Source organism: Manacus vitellinus, unplaced genomic scaffold, assembly GCF_001715985.3.
Source record: "Manacus vitellinus isolate BGI_N305 unplaced genomic scaffold, ASM171598v3 scaffold_6_pilon, whole genome shotgun sequence".
NCBI lineage: Eukaryota > Metazoa > Chordata > Aves > Passeriformes > Pipridae > Manacus > Manacus vitellinus.
This window is the reverse complement of record NW_021940750.1, coordinates 16,154,543-16,178,596: the sequence shown is the minus strand read 5'-3', so window position 1 is coordinate 16,178,596 and position 24,054 is coordinate 16,154,543. Positions and strand designations below refer to the sequence as shown.

Here is a 24,054-nt window from a genome sequence, read left to right as displayed (position 1 = left end):
CTCTCAATATTTTCAGGACATAACGTTATTTTTATAGTCACAATCAGAGTGAGAATTATGATACCATTATTTAAAAAAAAATACACCCCAAATCATTTTTTTCTGTCACTTCAAAAGCCATTGTTTCAGTCTGCTGAAAAGACATATTTGTGAACTATACAACATAGCTACCAGCTTGTACTATTTATGGTGTGAGGAAGAAATAGATGAATTGAGTATATGTTTTTGCCTTTTTTGCCTTTTAATTCTTTATATACAGTCCTATGTTGTAGTGGATACTTATATGAAACGTGAGAGACCCTGTGTAAGCACATGCACACATATGCTTTCTATCTTCATCTTTAGTTAGCATGCTATGCCTAACAGATGGCTGATTACCTTCCACTAATCACACAGACAATCTCACTTACCCCTGCTTTTCCGCTCAATCAGAGGTTAGCACTTTTATGCAAAACATAGCATGTGTGTGTCAACCATAATATAGTTTATCAATCACCACAAGCCTTGAAAGACTTCTCTCACTCATTCTGCTCCCCAGTTGTTCACATTTTCCTTGATTATAAAGTGCAGGCCACATTCACTCTGCCAGCTATCAGATCATCCACATTTTCCTCCAATAGCAGTTAATTCCTGCCAAACAAAGAATCATTAAGCATTTTAAGCCATAGAGTAGTCCAATCATTGATCAGTGGTGCAGACACTGGGTCGAATGTTAATGAGCTCTAATTTCCCTTACTGTCACATATTGTTAAAATCAGCCATTAGCACTATAAAGCCACCTGTCTGTCAAGTAAACATTTCATTCTCAAAAATGCCACACGAAAAAAGAAAAACTGCGTCAGTAAATAATTATGTCTGCTTGCTGACTTTGAAATCTAATGATGTAAATTTTAGCATCAGATTTAATGAGCTCATTGATGTTGAATTTTCTTTAATAGATACAATGAAAATGAATGTCCCACACAGCCAGGTAATATTAAAATGTCTTTTCCATTTCAGTAGTCTCAGGAATTCTCTGCCCAGTTATTAAGCTCATTATAGCTTTCCTTGAAAATATAATCTACTATATCAATTGCAAAGATAAACTGTCAGTATAATAAAAAATGAAATGTACCATGTAAGTAACTACATATAGAGCAACTTGAATTTAATATCACAGTAGCACTATCCGTGATACACTGATCCTGTTGCTGATTTCCTACATGATTTAAAAAACAAAATAATTTCAAAAAGCTTTCAAAGAACTGAATTCTAATAGAGCAAATTTAGGTTTTTCTCTTCATATTAAACATATTTCAAAAATACCTCCTTTACAATTATCCTAGCTAGAATTCTGAACAAATTGGACAAATTTCCATTTAGGACTGCTGGCCCTCTTATTTCACATGTGAGACTCTCAGAAGGTATATCTGATAGGGAATATGATGATGGCTCAATTCCTGCAGGATATGGACCAAAGAGCCTTGCATAGTAATGCCAACATTAAGCCTGAACAGTAATGTGAATCATGATTAAAATTTTTAATGTGACTGATTTAAAGTCCATTAAAAAGTCTACCCCCAAGGCTTTAATGGCAGCAAAGCCAGACTACCAATGATTAACTGTGGAAATCCCACCATGGACGTTTGAGTTCCTTATTATGTCTGTAAATCAGAGTTTAGGACACTGCAATCCCCCAACATGATCTTTGCTATCTGCTGTTTCTTTTTCTAATACAAGGTGAAGGAAAACATGAAACTTAAAAGGCAAGTGTTTCCCTAGAAACTGGAAATTATTGTGGCAAATCAGGGCGAGTGGAAATTCTACTGCAGGATTTAGCAAAGGATCTGTCAGAAATCAATGACGAGACTATGAAACAAACCAATAGACCACAAGGTCTAGGTATTATATACCCAGGCAATCTGTGAGAAGCTAAGGGTGAAAAAGACAACTTGCTGATTGTGGTATGCCTGATCTTCCATTTGAAACTTCTTTGGTTCTCAGGATACTAGTTTGTAAAGAAAGGTTCTGGGAATCCTTTCAACCTGATATTTGTCAGGAAAACTAGTAGAAACTGTAGCATAATGAAGCAACACAATTTTTTAGAGGAATAGCCTCCACTGCTTCTGAAAAACCACATTACTGTTTTCCAAACAAATCACAAAATGCTTTTGACAAGACCCAATGCCAAAAGCTAAAGGAATCTAAATAGCCATGATACGAGAAGGAAGGTCCTTGAATGGACAAATAATCAAGTAAAATACTGGAAAGAGTAAACAGTGGAATGGAGAACAAATGAAGATCACAAGCAGAGTTTCACAGAAACCTCTGTTAAGCACTTTGCTTCTCAGTAAATTCATCAATGACCTGAAAAATGGGTGAAAAATCAGGTGGAAAACATCTGCAGAAGTTATTGAAATACTTGGGACAAATTTAAACCCTGAGTAAATGCAAGACCTTACAAGGCAAAATAAAATTGAGCAACAAAATATCATATCAAGCTTAATATAGACAAATATTAAGTTATGCGTAGGGAAAAAAAAACCCAACCCTAATTGCTTGTATAGAATAGGCTCCAACATGAATGTTACACCTCAAGAGCAATGTTTCAGAAGGAAAACTACAAAGTTCCATAAAAACCGTTAACTTAATTCTCAATAGCAGAAAAAAGAAAATTAAATTTTATAAATATTTAGCAAAGGAATAGTAAATAATGCAGAAAAAAATCATTACATCATTATGTAAATCCATGGCACAGATTCAGCATGTTATGTGCAATTGTGGCCCCCTCATCACAAAGGGAATACAGTGGAGCTAGATAAGGATTCAAAAAAGGCAATTTGAAGGACGAACAGGAATATCTAAGCACTTCTGTTCAAATGAAAACTGAGCAGGCCGAGACTCAGCACTGGGAGAGAAAAAAAAAAAAAAAGGTGACTTTAAGATCATGCTATCCAGAAATTTTAAATATTGCTGTTTTTCACAACCTGGACCTCTGCATTCTTCAAGAGAACCCCAACCTCTTATCAATGACAGCAGCCATTATATTTCCTATATGGTCTTTACAGTGGTAGACCACAATTCCTTGCAGGATCTCAGTTGTTTGTGTAAACACCTTATATACTGAAGAGGGAGCTTCAGCCATCCTACTTGCCATGGTTTTTGCAGGCAATTCTCCAAAAGAGGTCCTGGAAGATCCAAGTAGTACCCTTTTCAGATATTCCTTTCAGGAACAACTCAGAAAAAAACCTTACATTGTAAACAGCTTCCTTTCAAAGAAAGCGTAAATGAACATTGCAAACAGGGCTGAACTCACCTCTCTCAAGTCCTGAGTTTATTTACGGTCTTCAACTGCTTCATAAACTCCAAATCCCTGATCTAAATTAATTTCAGTATATGTATAAATCCGTAAGTATGATAATCTATATGAATAAAAGCTTTGGGCATAAATCCAATATACTCATAATATCAACAATTTGCACCTGAACTGTAAAGTCCAGGAATTTCATAAACTGTGGAAACTATACAGTATTACAGTCCTGCAATTAGTCAGTGGATTAACACTGGAAGTAAAGCAGAGTTCTGTTTCAGAGAGAGTTCACGGCTCAAGAGGTACCAACCATGCGTCTTTACACAAGCACCAAGTTTATCTAAAAATATACTAAATAGTTCTAGTCCAGCATTAACTGCAATTATCCTTAAAAAAAGAGCAGCTTGGAAAAAAAGCCCACAAGAACAACAAAATGAAGTCTTGCCTGAAACAGTGCATAAAATTTATATGCTCCCATCTCATATAATTTTATGTTCTCATTTATAAAAAGGCAGGGAGACTAGTTGGAAATGATCCATTAGACAACTGCTACATCAGAAAAAAATTCTACACTACAGCATGTACAGACCTTGAAAACAACTGTGTTTTGCTAGACTCATACAGACAGAGGAATGTATTCAGAGTCAAATATATTGTGATGAGTAGTTGTGTTTCCTGGTCACTTCTGACTCAGTGCAGTGAGAAACGGTATCTGGGAGGTGATGTGATACAAAGAGATTAGCATTAAAATGGACAAAGACAAATTAGCTCCTTCATATTAGTTCATCATTATTTCAGCATCCTTTATTAACTAACTGCCCTACACCACCTTGGGCTTTTGTTGTCCTAATTTTCACTCCAGAATGCCAGCAGTACATAGAAGACACACACAGTGGCAACTTTCACATGCTGATTCTTCAGCATACATGAGTGATTGTTTGTTGGGGGTTTTGATTTGTATTTTGGGGTAGGTTGTTTTAACCTCCCTAGATAAAGCCATTTTTGACATTCTAGTGGCCAACAGTCAGCAAAACCTTTGCAATCATAAAATATTTTTTCCCTTCATGAGCTACAAAGTCAGATGGTGAAGGATGCAAAATAATTATTCTAGCAAGAAGGTGGTGCCTTGTTCCAAAATTTTTCTCCAGAGAGATAGTGCGAAACATCTCTTATATTGGAAGATAGCAAGATTAGGCTCCCCTGAATACTAATCTGCATTTTAAATGGTCTTTCATTATAGACAGAAACGGTGAGATGTAAGAGAGAACATTCTGAGCTGATACAGGTTCTTGACTGTCTGCCAAATCTGACCAGGCAGGAGAGCAGAAAGATCCACAATTGTTTGCTTGAATTCGAATGGACAAAATCTTGGACACTTTAGTCACTGAAAAGTTCTTTTGGAAAGTCATCCACCACCAAAATACCAAACAGATTATTTCCACTCCCTAAAACAAAACAATAGGCAAACGTGACATGTCTTTTCATATCTGTGTGTGTCACTTCCTCAAAGTGCTCATCCACTAATGGGCACCAAGGCTCCACCAACCACGTGGGGCAGGACATCAGTAATAACCTCTTCCTACTCCAAGCGAGATTACTCTTAATTCTCTCTAAACAGAGCTAGCTTTGTAGCCCTCTAGGAGCTGCTGCTGCTGCAAAACATGAAAATCCACGTGTTTTGCAACACTAAATTTTATTCCAATAGTGCATTTAAGGGAATGTCCTCATTTCAACTTTGTGATAAAACTCAACAACTATTAATATAAAAAACCCATACTTCAATTTCAGCTACCTGAAAATATCATATCAAATCCTTCACAGAACCCTTGTTCAGGTTTGCTTCTTTAATTGTATATTTACCTAGTGGCTGGGAACAGGATGTTTTTAACTGAAGGTTAATTGATTCTGCAAGACTTATCTGCAGTTGTAAATTTAAGTTAGAAAAATTCTCATATCAAAAATTTCCCATAAATAACCTCTTGAAATTCTTAGATCAGTTAAATGGCTTTTGAATTTTTTCATAGGAAAAAAAAAAGAGGGTGAAATTTTCCTTGGTTGTCAGTTGTAATTTTAGTTTGCTTTTTTCTGAACATTTTTTTTAAATTTTTTTACTCTGAGTTTTTTTGGTTTCACCGTCACCCATCTTTTAAATACAATCCAAAAAAAATTACATTTTCATTTCATTGTACCTCATAAATTTTGGAAGTAAACTGTATGATAAACAGTATCAAAGGCATCTCTAAACAGGATTTAAGCATATTTCTAACTTCATTTTGCATCTGAACTCTAGACAAGTTAAAAAATATTGGCATTGCAGTACTTTATTATTAAATTCAAAATTGGTTTCAAGAACACTGATAGTGGACAAGAACATTTTTAGTACCCAATGCTCTCAAATTTTCATCTCCTACACTTTTATGAGTACACAAGTACACAGTATTTACTAGCCCGCAGCACTGTTACAGACTGCTACAGACTGCATCTCCTGAGATAAGTAACACTGATTCTTATCTCTATTTGATTATTGTTTCATTAAGATCAACTTCATAGAAGTAAATAAAATTAAACACATAAGAAAGCAGTCTTTCAAGGGCTCTTCAGCTGAACATGTAAAATTAAAGCACAAATGTTTTTATCCTTTTAAGTCATTCTCAGTTACATAACTGCTTTCTTTTGCCATAAACTTGATCAGATACATTAAAATTTAGTTAAGCTAGAAGAGGAATCCAAATTTTCATGGTTCTGATACTTCAGGGTATAGAATTATTTCTTTAAAACTTTAACTAGCTGTAAGATGTTAACAGAGTATTTTTAATATTAGTAGTTTGGAATTAACACTGATGCTTTGAGTACGAGTGTTAGATGTTATACATTATTTTCATTAGATATTATACATTAGATATTACGCATTATTTTCCAGGAGAGAAACTATAGTTCTGACATGCATTGTTCAAAGCACAATCCCTGAAGAAAAAAAAAAAGGAAGCACCAGTGTTCACCTTGGACAATATTTTACAATGGAGGGATACAACTAGTTTAACAAAAGCAACAACAACAAAAATATAACAAAAGACAAAAGAGAGAAAGAAAAAAGAAAGGAAGGAAGGGAAGGAAGGGAGGGAGGGAGGAAGGAAGGAAAGAAGGGACAAAGAAACAAAGAAAGAAAGAAAAGAAAGAAAGAAAGAAAGAAAGAAAAAGAAAGAAAGAAAGAAAGAAAGAAAAAGAAAGAAAGAAAGAAAGAAAGAAAGAAAAGATAGAAGGAAAAGATAGAAAGAAAAAAGAAAGAAAAGGAAGAAAGAAAGAAACAAAGAAGAAAGAATACTATTCAGCATAATCTATAAAATTACAAGGTATGTTTTCATTGTTTATATATGTCATTGTCTTATCACAGGAGGCACCTGCCTCTATTCTAAGGCTACATAAGGTGGACTAGGTGATGTTATGACTGAAGTTAAGAAATGGCACAAGAATTCTGGAAAATATGGCTTGAAGCATCCATTCTGTCTGCATGGAAGTTGGACTCTGGTTCAGCAAGGAAAGTATAGAGATTTAAAGCTTGGACTTTCACTATAAGGAGCAAGGACTCTAAGGAGAAATCTTGCTCTGGATACCTTTTTTCGTTCTTCCTGCCTTCCCCAATGATTTTGACTCTTATTCTATGATAATGGGCCAAAGAGTTACCCATACACAGTAATTTTGCAGTCAGACCAAACAGATAAGACGGTGCAGAGATCACCTTACAATACTCCGAAAAGACCATCTCAAATCTGACCTTGCACAATGGGTCCTGACCAACCTGCACTATAAGAACAGATATCACAGAACTCGACCACCTACACAGTAGGCTGCAACTTGATTTTTATAGTTATCTGTGGGCTGGAAGAGAAAGGTATTGGTCTCCAGCTACAGAAGAAGCTTGTATGTGAGAATAAACAGGTTTGGATATTTCTGATTCAGATCCTTGAATCCCTGTCACTCATAAAGCATTGTATTTGTTGTCTGTCCCAGTATGACTGGGCTACACTCCTTGTGTACAATGAAATGTTCAGACAGTTATGGTTGTTCATTTTGGTTTATTATTTTTTCTCCTGATATAAAAAGTACATGTAGTATCACGTTCTGAGACTTCTCTGAATGCTTTCAAGCACAGAGGATTCTCCTAGAAATGTGACTAGGAGTTTATATTTTAATTTTCCAGGACCAGAAATAATTATACTAGCCCAAATAGGATCTTAAGATGTAACTTTCTTCTTAAGAGTAGCTTGAGAATGACAGATCTTACCCTGCCTGCTGCCCCCAGCAGGCGATGTTTGCGCCAGCACAATTTATGAATCAACAAGTTGCAAAATCCTTATTCTCCACACATACATGGTGAACACTTTTTGTAAATCTGTCCTACTCACATAATTTTCTTATTATTTTCAGAATTGTACAGAAAAAAAATTTATAATATGAATCAATATACAGAGATGCCATAAAAGTCTGCAGAAGGCCCATTAATTTGCTATGCAAATTACATATTAGATCAAGCACCTGCAAAACCAGTAGAATCTAAATACTTTCTGAAAGCTGAAATAATGATATGAAGTAGCATTTTCTTTGGTTAAATTTCAAGTCAGTATATATAATTGCAGGTATTTCCAGTTCAGACTTTTTCATCTTACTACCAACTATGTGCATAGTACATGAAAGAGTATAAATGGGCAGAATGGAGAAATAGTCACTTATCCAGAAGTAAGACCAATTTTTTCCAGTGTTATTCTTTAGTTTTATGCTATATTATTCTATTTGATCTTCAAATTTTTTATTAAAAAAATTGTTTATTATGATGAAATAGCACCTACTCCAAAAATACACATATTGCTACAAGTCATTGGTATGTCTTCAGTTTATGTCTTTTTTTAGTAATAATAATTTTTACTCAGCAAAAGCCTGTTACGTAGATAGGCAGAATTTGTTCAGGCAGCTGTGTAAACCTACAGTTGTGAACTATATGCACGCAGGAATGTGTCTGATATTGTATTGTTTCAGAAAAATATTATTATGGAAAACCACAAAAAAGTAGAAAAATAGTGCAGAGTCATTTGAAAACTATGTGCACTGTACATGCAGATAAATGATAAAGATTGCAATCTCAGATGCACTTTTAATAATAACTTTTTAAGGTTGCAATGATTAAATTTATAAAAAGTCATGAGGCTCTATATGTGCTTTCCTAGCCTTAAATAGCAATTTTTTTATTGAAAAGATTATGCATCTCTTTATGCTCTATGTAGCTTTTAGTCTGGAAATTGGGATTGAAATTCTGTGAGCCTTCCTTTCACAAGATGTCACCACTTTCTAGGTTTGAAATGTTCACAAAATAGAATTTCTTCCATGACACTTACTTATTCCAGAACTAAACCAAGAATCTTGGAGGAACATAAAAGACTTTAAAACCCACTAAAAAGCTCAAAATATGTTAAACTGTTTTCTCAAGGCCATATAAAAAATTCAATAAACAAAAGTCTCTAATTCCTCCACTCCTAATACATAATTAAAAAAAAAAAGAGTAATTTTAAATATTTAATTTTATATTATTATTTAGAGCTTCTTTCCAAGAAGTTCTGATAATTTGTCAGTTCCTTTAAGGCCTACCAAAGTTGTTAAGAATTGGCCCCTTAATTTCGTCATTACTTAACATATTGTTTACATGTATTGATTATTTTACAGTCCTATTTTGAAATATTCTTAGAGAGTTTCAGTTTAGTTACTTGCTGCTGCCAACCTGCTGTGGTACATTAAACCATGCAACAGTGATTATTACAGTAATACAGTATTTCAGAACACCAGTTTTCAGCATAATTTAGAATGCTAACTTTTTGCCTCAAATCTCAAGTTTTTGTTCAGAGAGATTAAAAAAACCTACAGTTACCTGAACTTGTAAGATAATTACTTGGGAAGGCTCAGACCTCAATTCCATTAACCGTATTAAATGAAGTTCACAAAAAGTAGAATTAAACTGGAGCACGTCAGCAAGCCCTGCTCAAAGCACCTCATAAAGTTCTGTTTAAGGTGCTTTCTTTCTCAGTGGATGGCAGTTCCTAAAAGTAACAGGAGTTACTTCCTTTATTCAAGATTTCTGTGACCATTTGAGAATGGAGGAAAAACTACCACCGCAATTTTTTCTTACCAAATACAAGGAAGTGGTTTTCCTCCAGGCACGAGTCTTCAGATTTAGCACACGATTTTTTTGTGCATGGCAAGTAGTCAAGTATTCAATAAATTGTTTAGTTGCACAGAAAATACAGGAAAAACAATATTCTGCATGCTTGTTCTTCATACAGAATATTGGACTGGAGGAAAACCATCAAAGAATTCTGAATTGCACAACATATATAACTAATCTGATTAGGATGAGATATAAAATGCTTTCCTGACCTTAGCATCCTTCATTGGCTTATGCTGCTCTACACTGAGGTCGTGGCAAATTGCAGTCAAAGAATCTCTTGCCTCACATACTGAAGGGAAAGTTATGCTCCTAACTCTGATGGCAAATCTCTTCCACCAAAAGGAAGATGCTACAAGCACTCAGCGTGGTAAACTCCAGTCAGGGATAGGTTCTCAGGAACCTAATTTAGCAGGTAAAATATTGCAATATATGTCCAAATTTTAAACAATTTAATTTTGAAAGAATGCGTTAAAAATATTTAATGACACACTGTCAGCTCTGTTTAGTCAGCTGTTTAATTCCAATTTATATGTGTTATTCTACCTTCCTGATATACACACGTGACTACTGACTTGAAATTTGTTCTGACCAGCAGTGGTGTATATGAAATGACATAAAGTAGTTTCTCAGAATTAAAGGCCTTATCTTTTGTTCTGCTGAAATATCCACATCAAAATTAACAGTACAGAAGTGCACTTGCACTCATTAAAAGACATGTATTTTATAAATCATACCAGTACCTATTTCTATACCTCTTTCATGCCAAGGGGTCACTTCAGTGCATTGCAGGTGTAGTAAAAGTCTGTAGAAACAGACTTAAATGAAACCAAAGCAGTATAAAAAGCAGTGCTATTAAATACTATTGGATTTGCACATTTCAGTCATCCCATAATTTAACCAATGTATTGAGAGTGAAATTTCTTTGGATCTACTTTTTTTCTTTCTTTGCTTATGGACATTTACAGTTCTGAGAAATAGAGACAAGAATTCGAAGAAATAGTAATATGATTCAAAAATACACTATAACTACAGTTCAACAAGTTAGGGCAAGGTCCCACCTAAATATGAAGGATATAATATATATAGGTAGGTATGTATTGACACTAAAATATGACAATGTATTGGTCAAAATCAGTGACTAAAGTACAGCTAAAATTTAACACTGATTGGAACGTGTCTTTTTGCATTAAAACATCTCTCCTAGGTTATACAAAAGTAGTCTGACAGTTTTTACAAGGAAAGAGACAACCCATGAAAACATATGTGCCTGTTCTGCCTCTCTACTCTGCTCTCATGAGACCCCCACCTGTAGTACTGCATCCAGCTCAGAATTGCCTAGAGAGGAAGGACATTGACCTGTTGGAGTGAGTCCAGAGGAGGACCACCAAGATGATTAGAGCACCTCTCCTATGAAGACAGGCTAAGAGAATTGGGATTGTTCAGCCTGGAGAAGAGAAGGATTTGGGATGACCTAATTGGGGCCTTCCAGCACCTGAGCAGAGCCTACGAGATGGAGAGGGACTTTGTACAAGGTCATGTAGCAATACAACAAGAGGGAATGGTTTTAAACTGAAAGAGGATAGGTTAAATTAGATATTATGAAGAAATTCTTTAGTGTGAGGGTGGTGAGGCACTGGAACATGTTGCCCAGAGAAGTTGTGGATGCCCCATCCCTGGAAGTGTTCAAGGCCAGGGTGGACAGGGCTCTAAGCAACCTGGTCTAGTGGAAAGTGTCCTTGCCGATGGTGGGAGGATTGGAACTACATGATCTCTAAGGTCCCTTCTAACCCAAACCATTCTATGATTCTTTTTAAGTCTGTTTTGATAAAAACAGCTTTGGGTCAGTAATGTCAGTTTTATGACTATGTCTCCCTCAAACAGAAACAACCAAGTCATTAAACATTTGTTAGCTGCTTGAGCAAAGAACCAGCAAGGAAACAATCTGCAGTAAATAAGTTATCTCTGGAGAATTACCAGATGTGTTTTATTCAACGGTTGTGGGCTCCTTAAGCTACATTCTGGTTATAGGGTTTTTTTTTTTCATTACCCATGAAAATTCATTTTGTTTTTTGGGAAATAAGTGAACAGCATCTGAAAAAAATAATTTACTTACTCAGCAGTAAGGAGGAGTGGAAGCTCAAACAAGCAGCAGAAACAAATTTGAGGGCAGCCACTTCACAAGTCCCTGAGATTTACCTGTGTAAGGTCAGATGCCAGGGCTCCAAGAGAGAAAAAAAAAATAAATGAAGAAGAAAAAAGATAAGTAGTCTAGGTCATAAACTCAGAAAAGACTGTGATCCGTGATGAGCTTCAGTTATTCTAGAGCCTAGAAAATGACAGACAGCAATATTCCAGCTGTCGGAAAGCTAACACTAGAAACAGTGGAAAATGCTGGAAACGTCTGTGTTCCCAGCAACTGTAGAATTAAATGCTATTTACAGAGCCTGCCACAAATGATAACATTTTTTCCAGAAAAATCTTGAAATCTGTGAAAAGATGAGAGGGAGGAAGGGAGAGATGAACAATCTACTGGGAAGGTTTCCTCTGCAGTTGCCAAAATCTGACACAGTTAAGATGACATGGATATTTCTTGCATCACTGTTCTAATTGGTAACTACACCCCTTGAACATTTTAAACAGAAACAGATGTTTCTGTCTTAAACAAATGTATTTTGCAAAGCAAAAGGAAAACAGCATAATGGATGAATGGATCTTTGTCTTTTACGTTGAGAAAAATTGATTTTGCATGTATTATAGATAACTCTTTGTGGAATGAAAACTATGACAATTTAAAACTCCTCTGAGCTTAGAATAATAATTTATAATGGACAGTGTAATAAGATGATTGTCCTTCCCAAGCACAAACCATGTCAGACACCTTCACTCCCATACTGACTCTGCATTTGTTGAATGAGCAGATCACCTTCCTGTGCCTCTGTTTCCACTCTTTTATGAGCAAGTTCCTTGGGCCAATAACTCTTTTCAATACACACCCGAGGTAAAAAAATGGAGCCAAAAGATATCTGTGAATTTTAAGCATTAAAAGTTATAAACAATAACTTGTCCCTCCAGGCAACACGAGTTCATTCTCTGGTAACAATGAGGTATAGTGGAACACTTTAAGTGGAAAATTAGGGACACCTTATTTATGACGAGCAACCCAGTTTCACTCATATTAAATAATTTAAAAGGAGGACACACATACAACAAGCATAGTATACATGGCTTTATGCAAAGACTAATAAAAATCCATGGCAGTAAAACTCACAGAGGCTTTTTTCAAGTTTCCTACAAGGAAATTTAGATGTTTCCTTTTTTGTAGTCTCAAGAAAGTGCCAGAACTGCAAAATTATTTTTAGATTTGCTTGATACTGTAATTTACTAATGTTCACTGCTCTGTCATTTTCAGCTGTTCCATGATTCTACATTTTTATCTGTCTTTGTTCCTTTGAAGAGCACATAAGGTAATAGTGTTATAATCCTTGAGAGAGGATCATACTTGATACTATAATGCAGGTAAGTAATTATATTGGATGCCAGTTTGTTTAATATCCCTGTATACAGACCATACGTATGTACATAATTAAAAAATTATGTACATAATACTGCTACTCAGTAACTCTGTAATGAGAAATGATTCTAAACAGTTGCTTGCTAGGTAAAGGGAAGGTCTGTGTGGTGGGCTGACCTTGGCTGAATGCCAGGTATTCACCAAAGCTGCTCTCTCAGTCCCCTCTGCAACTGGACAGGGGAGAGAAAATATAACATAGGGGTCATGAGATAAGGACCAGGAGAGATCACTCACCGATTATCATCACAGGCAAAGCAGACTCAAAGTGGGGATATTAATTAAATTTATTACTAACAAAATCAGGCACAGGCTGCTCCAATGTGGGTCCCCCACAGGACACAAGTCCTACCAGGAAAACCTGCTCCAGCATGGGCTCCTCTCTCCGTGGGTCAGCAGGTCCCTGCCAGGACCCTGCTCCAGCATGGGCCTCCCACCAGGTCACAGCCTTCTTCAGGCATCACCCTGCTCCGGCATGGGTCTCCTCCACAGGGAGATCCACCTCCTGCAGGTGGATCTCTGCACCCCCATGGTCCTCCACAGGCTGCAGGGCCACAGATGCTTCACCATGGTCTGCACCACAGGCTGCAGGGAAACCTCAGCTCCAGCGCCTGGAGCACTCCACCCCCTCCTTCTGCAGTGGCCTTGGTGTCTGCAGAGTTGTTCACATGTTCTCACTCCACTCTTCCCTGATGCAATTTTCATCTCCACAATTAACTTTTTTTTTCCGTCTTAAATATGTTACCACAGAGGCATTACCACCACTCCTGATGGGCACAGCCTTGGCCAGTGGCGAGTCCATCCTGGAGCCAGCTGGCATTGGCTCTGCAGAACATGGGGGAAGCTTCTGCCAGCTTCTCACAGAAGCCACCCCTGTAACCCCCCTGCTACCAAAACCTGGACATGCAAACCCAATATGATCTGTAAGAGTAAGACACTAAGTAACTGAAAAAAAGTTAAGTCATGGGAGCATGGAAAAAAAAAAGTAAAACCATGAGTGAGTTTCAGAAGCAGGCCTAAAAGTCACTTCACAAAGAGTTTTTTCTTTGATTGGAAATCAGCTAATTTTCATAGCAAGAAACTATTTACCATATTTAGAAAGCATACTAGATGTGTAAAGTTTTGATCCATATACGTAGTTTAAAATTATTTGTTCATAATTATTTTAAAAATTCTCCTTGTGATTTCATGAAAGCTTAGGCAACACTGACATCAACAATTTGTTTAAACTGTAGTCTCATTAAACATCTATGACTAAACAACTTTCTACTCCTTCTCTTGTGATACTCCTTTCTAATTGAATTAACTTCTCACTCTAAAAATTAATTTATCACAGATTATTCTTAAACTCATCTGCAAAACAACCTCATACCCAGTAATTCTTAAGTTGCAACCATTTTCTCTACCACTATCAACCCCTTAGATATGGGAGAACTCAACTCATTTTTTCAAACACCATCATCTAGGACCACACCCTTTCAATATCTAGGATACTTACATGGGACTGGTAGCTATGACATAAGAGCTATGGGAAAACTATGATCTTCAAGCCATAGGCTCCACCAGACCTTCACAGTCTGCACTAAAAATATATTTCCCTTCTCACACTATGAGTTGCACATATGCCAGCATCAAGCCTTGCACAACTCACCAGAAGCAGTGGTACATGCTGGTAGTTCATTAATTAAATAACAACATAAACTGAATGCAGCTGAATAGTTACCCTACAAAAGTGCCCTAAGTTTCAACTTAGTACTTCATCAGTAAGAACCTGTCATATGAGGCTATGGAGTGTCATCCCATATATCAAAAAGATGCCAAGACATTCAATGGGTTTTTAAGTGAATATTCTCACAGAATATTCTGAAATCTTGAAAAATTCACTCAGTTTATACACCACCATGTAACAGAAACACATAGAAGAAATAGAAAGACATCATGAACTAGTAAGATGTTTTTAGTTTGTAAGAGTATGTACATGAACAGTGCAATATGAACTTCACCTAATCTTCATTCTTTAAATGTAAATAGATATTAACAATTAGGACAACATAACAGTGCCAAAAGAAGAGGTGAACTTTGGCATTTGCAATTGCTCCTTGCAGAAGTTTTAAATGCATATCTTGTTTCAAAAGTCTTTGTTCATGAAAACATCCTTTTGGATTAACATAGCATCATAGTAATTGGCATTTTTTCTGTAACACTAATGACCCTGTTTTATCTTTTTACTAAATAGTTTTAGTCAGAATAGAAACCAGCTTCTTGCCTACCAGAGAACAGAGATAGAGGACAGTACTGCGCATTAATTTAAAGTTAACTGAAAGAGTAACTCCTTGGAGTAATATGCAGTGACAATCTTTGCCATCCCTCTTCTGCCCTGAATTTCCTTCTGGTTGAACAAATCTACTCATCTTAAAAAGACACAACTGAAACAGGTTTGAAGATAGGAGATGCATTTCTCCAGTGAGGAAAGAAGAAACAAGCTGAAATTAATGGAAGTTTTCCCATAACAATGTATCCACTTTCTCAGCCGATTACTTCTATTCTGGCACATAGGCAGGGTTTCCTGTGGCAAGAGTCAGGGCTGGTTAACCCCAAAGTCGTGCTTACAGTGAGGAGAGATAAGCACTGATGAAACATAGAGTGTTTTCTCAACAGAAATAAAACATATACCAAAAGGAATTAAGAAGTGGCTGGCTAGCTGAGGGATCATGGGAAGAAGCATTTGGTAGGGAATCCACCAAGGCTGTTCCAAGTGAGACTCCACAGAGATTAGCAAGGCTCAATGCTATTTGACTGTTACATCAGTAATCTAGAGGCAAATATAAAAAGTTTTCATAATGCTCCAAGGTAGACTGGTGGAAAGCTAAAGAATTATAAGTCCAGGCCTGTTACAGCGAGAAGCCCTCCCTGCTTTCCAGAGGAGCCCCACTGGTGGCTAAGGTCATGCCTTTTGAAAAGGAGAACAATACATAAAATGCATTTTAATCTAAGCAAATGCAGAGTCAAACAACAACGATCAAGGAATGCAATCAGTAAGTAACATATGAGACAATTCTGGGAACAGTAGGATAAAAACTAACACTGCCTCTGAATATAAGCAATAGTGAGAAAGGAATGCTGGTGGAGTTGTGGGATACATATTCAAAAAAAAAAAAAGTTGAAAAACTGGAATTTGTGTGGCAAAAGTTATCTAAAGAACAAGAAAGAACACATGCTTAAAATTGGAAGGCATAAAAAGCTTGAACTGTTTGATGTATCAAGAGGAAAACCGAGAAACATTTTCCACAGACATTTTTCACATACATGAACTAAAAGAGAAATATGTTTTTTATTAAAAAACAGAGAAAAAGTCATGTGTAAAAGTTGAAACCAGACAAGTTCAAATTATGAAAAAAGTCTCCAGCAATAAGGGCAATTAATCAGGATAATCAAATTACTGAGGGGAAAAAAAGGTGGATTCTCTGCCTGATGCTCATCAAGAAAGGAAGATAACAGTTAACCAAATGAGGTAATTTGGCCCAAACATATGTAAAAATCTAAGAATTTTAAAACCTAGAGACTATTAAGGAAATTAAAACATCAGAAAGATTTCTGGAACATAAATGAGGATTTCTGCAGTCAGAATTCAGACCCTTAGGCCATACTACATTTCACAATACTATAGTAAAGAATGCTGAACTACCAGGAAAACAAGGATCTGACTCCTTCTGTTCATGCTCTAGAGAACTCTTGTTTTATTGTCATTATTGCTCTGAATATATAACACTCTTTCACTGTTAAAACCCCTAACCACCCACCAAATGAAGAGATTCATTAGTAAACACATGCTGTTTTGTAAATAATGAATTTTACCATCTGCTAGCATTTCTGATAAATATTCTATTGTGGCAAAAAGAAAATTTCATTTCAAAGGATTTTGAAGAAAAAACAGACTGAAATTAAAGTAGTTTTATGTTAAACACATAATTCTTAGTATTTTGGGGGGGTTATTTTTTTCTTTCCCTTATCTTTCTGTATTTCTACAGTTAGAAAATTATAAAAAAAAATTTGGATTAAGAATTTTCCTTGAATCCATTATATAAACTAGTCCAATAAACTTCCAAACACTAATTTTTTCCAGAACTTTTGAAAATAGACAATGAAAGTATCATCTTCAGGACAGTGTTTAAATAAGTGTTTCCTGAAGTAGAACTGAAGTAACATGACTGACAAAGCAGCATGCCTATTCTGGGTGGCTTTCTTTAGTTTGTATTACTCAATACATCATGCTGGTTTGATTCAGTCTACTGGTAATAGAAGTTTCTGACACTGAAAATAAATTTCAAAAAGAGGTGTTTATTATAAATGGCAGAGAATAGCTCTGCTTCCAAAAGTGCATAGTCAGGAATAGTTAATCTATATTGTATATAACAACCCGTGCAAACACAGCCCCATAGGAGGAGGAAAATAGACCTCTTCTTTCACTTCTTTTTACCTATTTCATGGAATGATTCTGTTTAATTCATAACAGACCCAAGCAGAATCTGAACATTCTGTACTTACATTCATAACTTTTTCAAAGACATTGCAATATATTCTGTGATGACAACAGTCTTGTATATAGTTACAATCTGTATTATTCAAGGTTTCATTCTGCTAGGTGTTTTTTTCATTTGACATGTAAGCAACTGAAAATTCACTGACTCACAGAGCTGCTCCATCTTTGAAGAGCTGCAGAATTGTTTATATAAATATGGTTCTAGAAACAACAAGTCTGCCTGCAGTTCCTGTAAAACTGTTATGACATGCCATGTGATTGTTGTCAAACCACAACCATCCCATATATTATAGACTCAGTCTAACCCTTTTCAGAATGAGGGATTTATAACCTTGCTTCTGCACTCCGTGAACTGCACATAGGATCTTTTCTGCTAAGCTTCAGAGTAATAGAATAGCAAAGCATGACTCATAGCCTTGAAAAAAACATGACCGTGTCTTGGGGAAAAAGTACACACAATATTTAGAAGATCCCAGCTGACGCCAAGCAAGAGAACATTGGCATGACTAAACAGTAAGAATTTATATCAGCTGCCATTACTGCAGCTTTTGTTTGTATAATATGAGATACAGAGCTGTCAATGGCTAAATGTTCACAGCAGGTATAAGTAGTCCTGTTGTATTTTGCATTCCAAGCTCATAAGTTTTTCATCTTATATTGTCAGTAGTTGTTCATAGCAGAGCTGCTCACCCTCCAGAGGGAAGTGAGCCACGCTCTCCTCCAGGCACTCCTGCCACATACCTGGCTGTGCATACATGTGTCCTATCATTTGCCAGTGACACAGATGGCTGCATTCCTACTTCACAATCTTGAGAACTGATCTTTCGTGCCTTAGGGGATCTTGACAACCATGCCAACACTTGCTTGTATAAGTGACAAAATCTGTGTCCCCATGTCAAAGGTCCTCGTAAGAGGGTAGGTGAGCACAGGTGGTGGAGCCAGTGAACAGCTGGCTGCTCACCTACTGGAAAGCCTGCTCCAGCATTTCCTCTAGGACACAGAAGTAATAAGGGGGGAAATTTGTATTGTTACACTGCATTTCACAAAACTCTTATCCAGTCCAAATTATGCCATCTATGCTCTACAGTAAAATGTTCAGGATCAACCTGCCACTGTGTATTAAAATGGTCATTCATGAATGCATTGGGTGTAAAGTGCAGAAGCAAAAACAAAATACAGAGGCATCAGTAAGTTAGAGAAGTCATTACATTCGAAGCTCTTATACTGCAGTACTAGATGGAATATCAACACAATCCTACTTTAATACTGATAGCATGTTATAAATACTGTGTCCTTACAACTGTTTGCATCCCCAGGCAATAAAAAGCAGCGGTTAGCTATCACCTACATAGACAAAAAATGATGCATCAATGGGTCAATAAAATGAGATTATCATACCTGCTACTGGCTGTAATAGCATTTTGATGAGTAGCTTGTAGATTGCCTGAGACTGCAAAATTATAGGAAGGCTACTCAATCATTAACATCATCCAAAACTATTTCAAATCCCTTGGAAGTTCATGAGATTCAGAGCAAAGTATTTTGCATACATGAGTTCAGAGGTGGATGTTTATTTAGAGGTCAAATTCTTACACCTAGCTGCTAATTTGCACCATCAAAACTAACCCAGCCCTAGAGGAGTCTGAAATTCTTAGCATCCAGTAACATCTCTGAGGCAGCTACAGTCCTGTTCTGGAGCATGTATACAGCCACCTAAACCTAAACAATACTCACTGGTCATCTCAGTAATACTAAGACCTCAACCGAATGCATAAATTCCCAAATGTCCTCCATAAGCATCTGCTCCAGTGGATGTGGTCAAAATACGACACTTTCAGAGACTGAGCTGAGGGCTATTTTAATCAAAGCTTGAGCTGGACAACTTGATTAAAGTTGCTTTCTTGGGAAGTGAGACAGACTTAAATGCCCATAGAGAAGGTGGCATTTGAAGCCAGATCTCCAACTTCCCAAGGGATAGTTTATCCTCTAAGTTTGTAGGCTTGCAATCTGAACACTTGTTTCATCTGGCTGCAATAATCAAACGCACAGTGAGCTATGCAATGCATAAGAACTGCTCCCCAGCTAAAGGTTTGAACAACTCATATAGAAGACTGAAGATCTGTATCTCATTCCCAAGGTGAAATTGATATCTTAAACAGGAAGGACTAGACTGCATCATGAAATTTTTTAGTCCACTTCAAGTTTAGGATATTTTCCTGTAAGATGACTCCAACTATTTCTCCACTCCGACTGTCTGTACATGGTGTAAAGTCTTATTCTGAGGCTGAAAAAATTATTGGCTAAATGCAAAGCCATGAGTCTCTGAGGAGAGAGGTACCTGAGCTAGGGAAAGGAATGTGAGGTCATGTTTAAGTTAAAGCTTTATGTTATGCTGTTTTTGTTTTGGAGGGTTGGGATTTTTAGTTTAAAAATGTCCTTGTTCTATATGCTGGACTACATCAAATACATTTTATTCCTCCATATACCTGGAATTTAATTTGACATTATTAATTCTGGAGGGTAGGAAGTCCTTCAAAGTTACATATTGAACTTGAGCAATACTGTCCTGCTCCTTCCCTTGTTCCTGATAATGCTGTAAAATGCTGCATGGTTTTGCTATTAACCTTTTCAAAAAGCAGATACACTTTGTCTTTTCCAAAACACACCTGATCTTATGCTCAACCATGCTAATGTCTGCCACAACTCTACATGCCTTGAGCAGCAATTACCAAGCCTTGCACAAAATGGGAAACTTTGAGGGTGAAAAATGCATATTTAAACACTTTTTTTTAAGGCCAGAGTCAGCCATTATTATTTAATCAAATGCTCCAAAGCTAGAATCTGATGCTAAGAAACTTCATAGTTTATACTTTCAGGTTGTAAGTGTGGACTAAAGTAATAATTTATTTTTCTACACTATTTACCATGCTTTGTATGGGGAGAAAAAACCCAAAAGCTTAGGATTTCCTGTGAAACTGGTAAAATGAAGGAATACATTTTAAACACAGGCAGACAAGGACACAAGTGAGAAGCATCTTTTAATAACTCATGACAGGTGTGAATATGACTGAGGAACTTCATATGATCAGATGACAACCCTAATTATGAGCATGCTGCTAAGGCAACAATTGCACATTTCATAAGATCTTAAGGAAAGAACATTTATTGGTCCACAGCAAGGAAAAATAAAAATCCTGACACAACACCTTTTCCAAAGCAGCAGCTGTAGCCTCTATCTCCAGATATATGACTTCCAAAGAACGTCTTACTCCTTTAAAAAATTTCACTGACACTTGTCAGCTTGTTTTCAAGCAGTTAGGCCTAGATTTTTTTCCCAGTTGTTCACAGAAAAAAATCCATAGTACAACAGGTCTGGTAAGAAACTGTTTGGTGTTTGTGATCTTTTACTTGTGCTCTTCATATTTAACATGCACCTACATCTACAAAAGTTACTTGTGCAAGATTTATGCAAGTGGGGGGGGAAGGATGGTTACTTTTTTAAAAGATCAAAAAGTAATAGAAGTACCATGTGAGGTAAGCTAACACTCCAAGGATGCCACTTTAGGTACATCTGAACAAATACAATAATAGCATCCAGAACTGGTTTCTGTTTGTCTTCATGTAGCTATATGGTAAAGTGAAGCAATCTGCTATCTGTCCTCAAGACAAACACAAGAATTCATAGCTCAGGAGGGCCAAAAACTAAAAAGTGACTTTTGGTATCTTGGCATTTTTCCAGGTCCTTACAGTGGAAGGCATCTTCATTGCCCAGAACAGGTAACCCAGACAGTATCTAGGGAACTGTACAAGTTACAACAACCTTCTGGAACTGAGGCACTGCCCTCTTTGGGCTGTTCTCTGATGCCCTAAAAGGTTCTGTTTTGTAATCTTTACTCAGCTAGGGTTTCTTGCTTAACTACTTGTTAATCCTGCAGAACTACTGTAACTATGTGTATCTGACTGGGAAATGGTTTGTTTTAAAATCGCTGGCTTTTTGTGTACAAGAGGAATATCCATGAGTACAGACTGTCTGCTAATATTTTCTCTGATTTTTTTTATGTATGCTCCTTCTTTTTTCATAGACACCACTAACAATACAATAGCTAAAAGGCTAAACAGAAACAAGCAGTGTACCATATAAGATGTTTCTCAGTAGAAGAAAAATATCTTTCTGAATAGAATTATAGTGGCCCCATAAATAGAAACATGGAAAAAAAGAAAAAACCACCCGATTTTAAAAGCTTGGGGCAGTTAGTCACAGCCACTGAAGTATCTAGGAGGCTCAAGACAAAATAATATAGCTCCTTTACATCTAAAAATAAGAAAATGCAACAACAGCCTGGCTTGCTATATCTCTGGATTTCCCTGTAGCTTCACCTGTAACCTACCTGTAACCATCAGGTGACACCCTGGTGTAAAGTAAACTGCTGTCCTTTGATAGTAAGTATATTTGAGCTACTTTCACGGGCTAGAGCACAATGGAAGCAAAGATGATACTTCTTGTAGAAAATCTGTAAAGGAAATAGTAATAGCAGGCAGCCTGGACACAGGGCCAGGCAGAAAACTCCTCTACAGTAAGGATAAAAGCCAGCTGTCAGCGATCTTGAGCTGCAGATAGAGAACTATAGGACCTCCTGTTTGGGAGAGATCAGGATTTTGCAGGGAGAAAGAAGAGAGATCCCAAACACACAGAAGAGTACTTTAACTGCTCTACCATGACCCTCACTAACTTAGGCACAGCCTGCCTGCAAGCAGAGGTTTGGAGGGGTCTGTGTGGAAACAGCTGCAACTTGTTTCCTTCAAGTACAAGTCTCAGAAGTAATAACGTGGTGTTGGTCCTCAGTCTTGTGACCCAGCTGTGAAGACCAGTTACAAATTTTTGTGTTTCTCATATTTCTGCATTTAGGAATGCTCTCTTAAATATATATATATATACATATATTTACACATATATATATTATATTTCCTTTTTTTTTCCAAATTAATGAAAGAAACAGATACAGGCTGAGCATGAGATCACAGTGCATCAGAATGGAGGACTCTGCAGAGATTCTTGCTGTTGTGTGACAAAATTATGGAAGTGATAAGAGAGATGGGGTGCATCACAAAGAAAGGAAAAGAGAAGAGACATCTATGCAAATATTTTACTTATTTAACTTAATGTTTTTTCATATAAAACACATTAAAAGATGCCAAATTGTTTCTTTCCAAGTAAATGCACAAATCTGTTTGTTTAGATTAACAGCAGACTAACACAGTTTTGACAAAACTTTTGACAAGTGAATTCAAATGCACAGAAAGCCAGCACCACACTGATCTATGTTTGCAATAAATCTTTAGGAGAAAACATACAAGACTTTGCATAGCTGGTAATTTTTGGGCACCCCATGCTCTCAAATACATGTGATCTCTCAAGACTCAGCTGTCTTCCTTTGAACTGGACTCCTATCAAATGAGAGAGGATGATATGCCATAAATAACACATGGTAAACCTACCAAAGGAAAAAAACAACCCCCCAAATGGGCAATGTTTGGCTTCACTCAGGCATGAATAAATCATGCTTTGATGCAATTCCATCTTATTTTTATAACTGATGTTAAAGTAGCTTGCAGCAATCAGAGTCAAATGAAGCCACAGACTAAAAGAAATACTAAGGATGACTCCTTCTATAAGTATCATTAAAAGCAGTAACCAAACAATCACGACTGACTAATGTACTTATCTGGGGTCTTTGGTGAAACATTTCTGTAAGGCATACTGGAACTACAACACCACACTGTAATGTTAATTAGGTACATAACAGTTGGTAGGCAAAGGAGTTCTCTGATACACTCCAGTAGTTCAAGGAAGGGAACAGGTTCCAATGCCTTCTCTTAGGCACAGCGTAATTGGAAAAAATCCGACCAATACTGTAAGTATGATTAACAAAATTAACTACCATTTTTTTTGCATGAGATCATTGGCAAGGAAACTAAAGTGCTTATGCTACACAGGAGTGTACAGAATATCTGCAGATGTCATGCTTAGCTAATATTTTATGGGTCTGAATTTTGGAAATTTGTTGGAGGTAGAGAATGAAATACAGCACGTAAAACTAATTTGGGCTGTATTTTCTATTTAAGGTGCATGAAAGCACCTTAAATGAAGCAATCTAGTCCTAAAAGGGGTTTTACTCTACAATTTGCAAATAATGTTGAACCTATTAAATACTTGAAAAGTAAAAAGACATTTTTTGAGAATAGAACGTTCTGTCACAAAATATGCAGTCTGAAGCTAGAACACTATTTTGTGATATGGGAAATCTTGTATTTTTGTGAACCTGTAAATCCCTTTTACCTCTTCAGTGCTTGCAAAACTGCAAAGAAATCATCAATAAACTGGAGGAAAACTATGTTTCTGCTCTCATTTTTATGTTGAATACAAGAATTACCCTTAGAAATTTCAA

At 36.5% G+C, this 24,054-nt stretch overlaps 1 protein-coding gene across 5 annotated transcripts in view; it reads right to left on the bottom strand.

The window, feature by feature from the left end:
- Positions 1-24,054, bottom strand: part of AKAP6 (A-kinase anchoring protein 6) — a 274,096-nt gene that overhangs the window by 228,371 nt on the left and 21,671 nt on the right. For 2 of the 5 annotated variants that reach the window (XM_018082582.2, XM_018082581.2), the window contains one exon: positions 11,614-11,696. The exons of 1 other annotated variant lie outside the window; for it this stretch is intronic. The gene's annotated coding sequence lies outside the window, so the exon portion shown is untranslated. Of the gene's footprint in view, positions 1-410; positions 625-11,613; positions 11,697-24,054 lie in introns of those variants that run through there. 2 more of the 5 variants (XM_018082578.2, XM_018082583.2) reach the window with 1 other exon arrangement.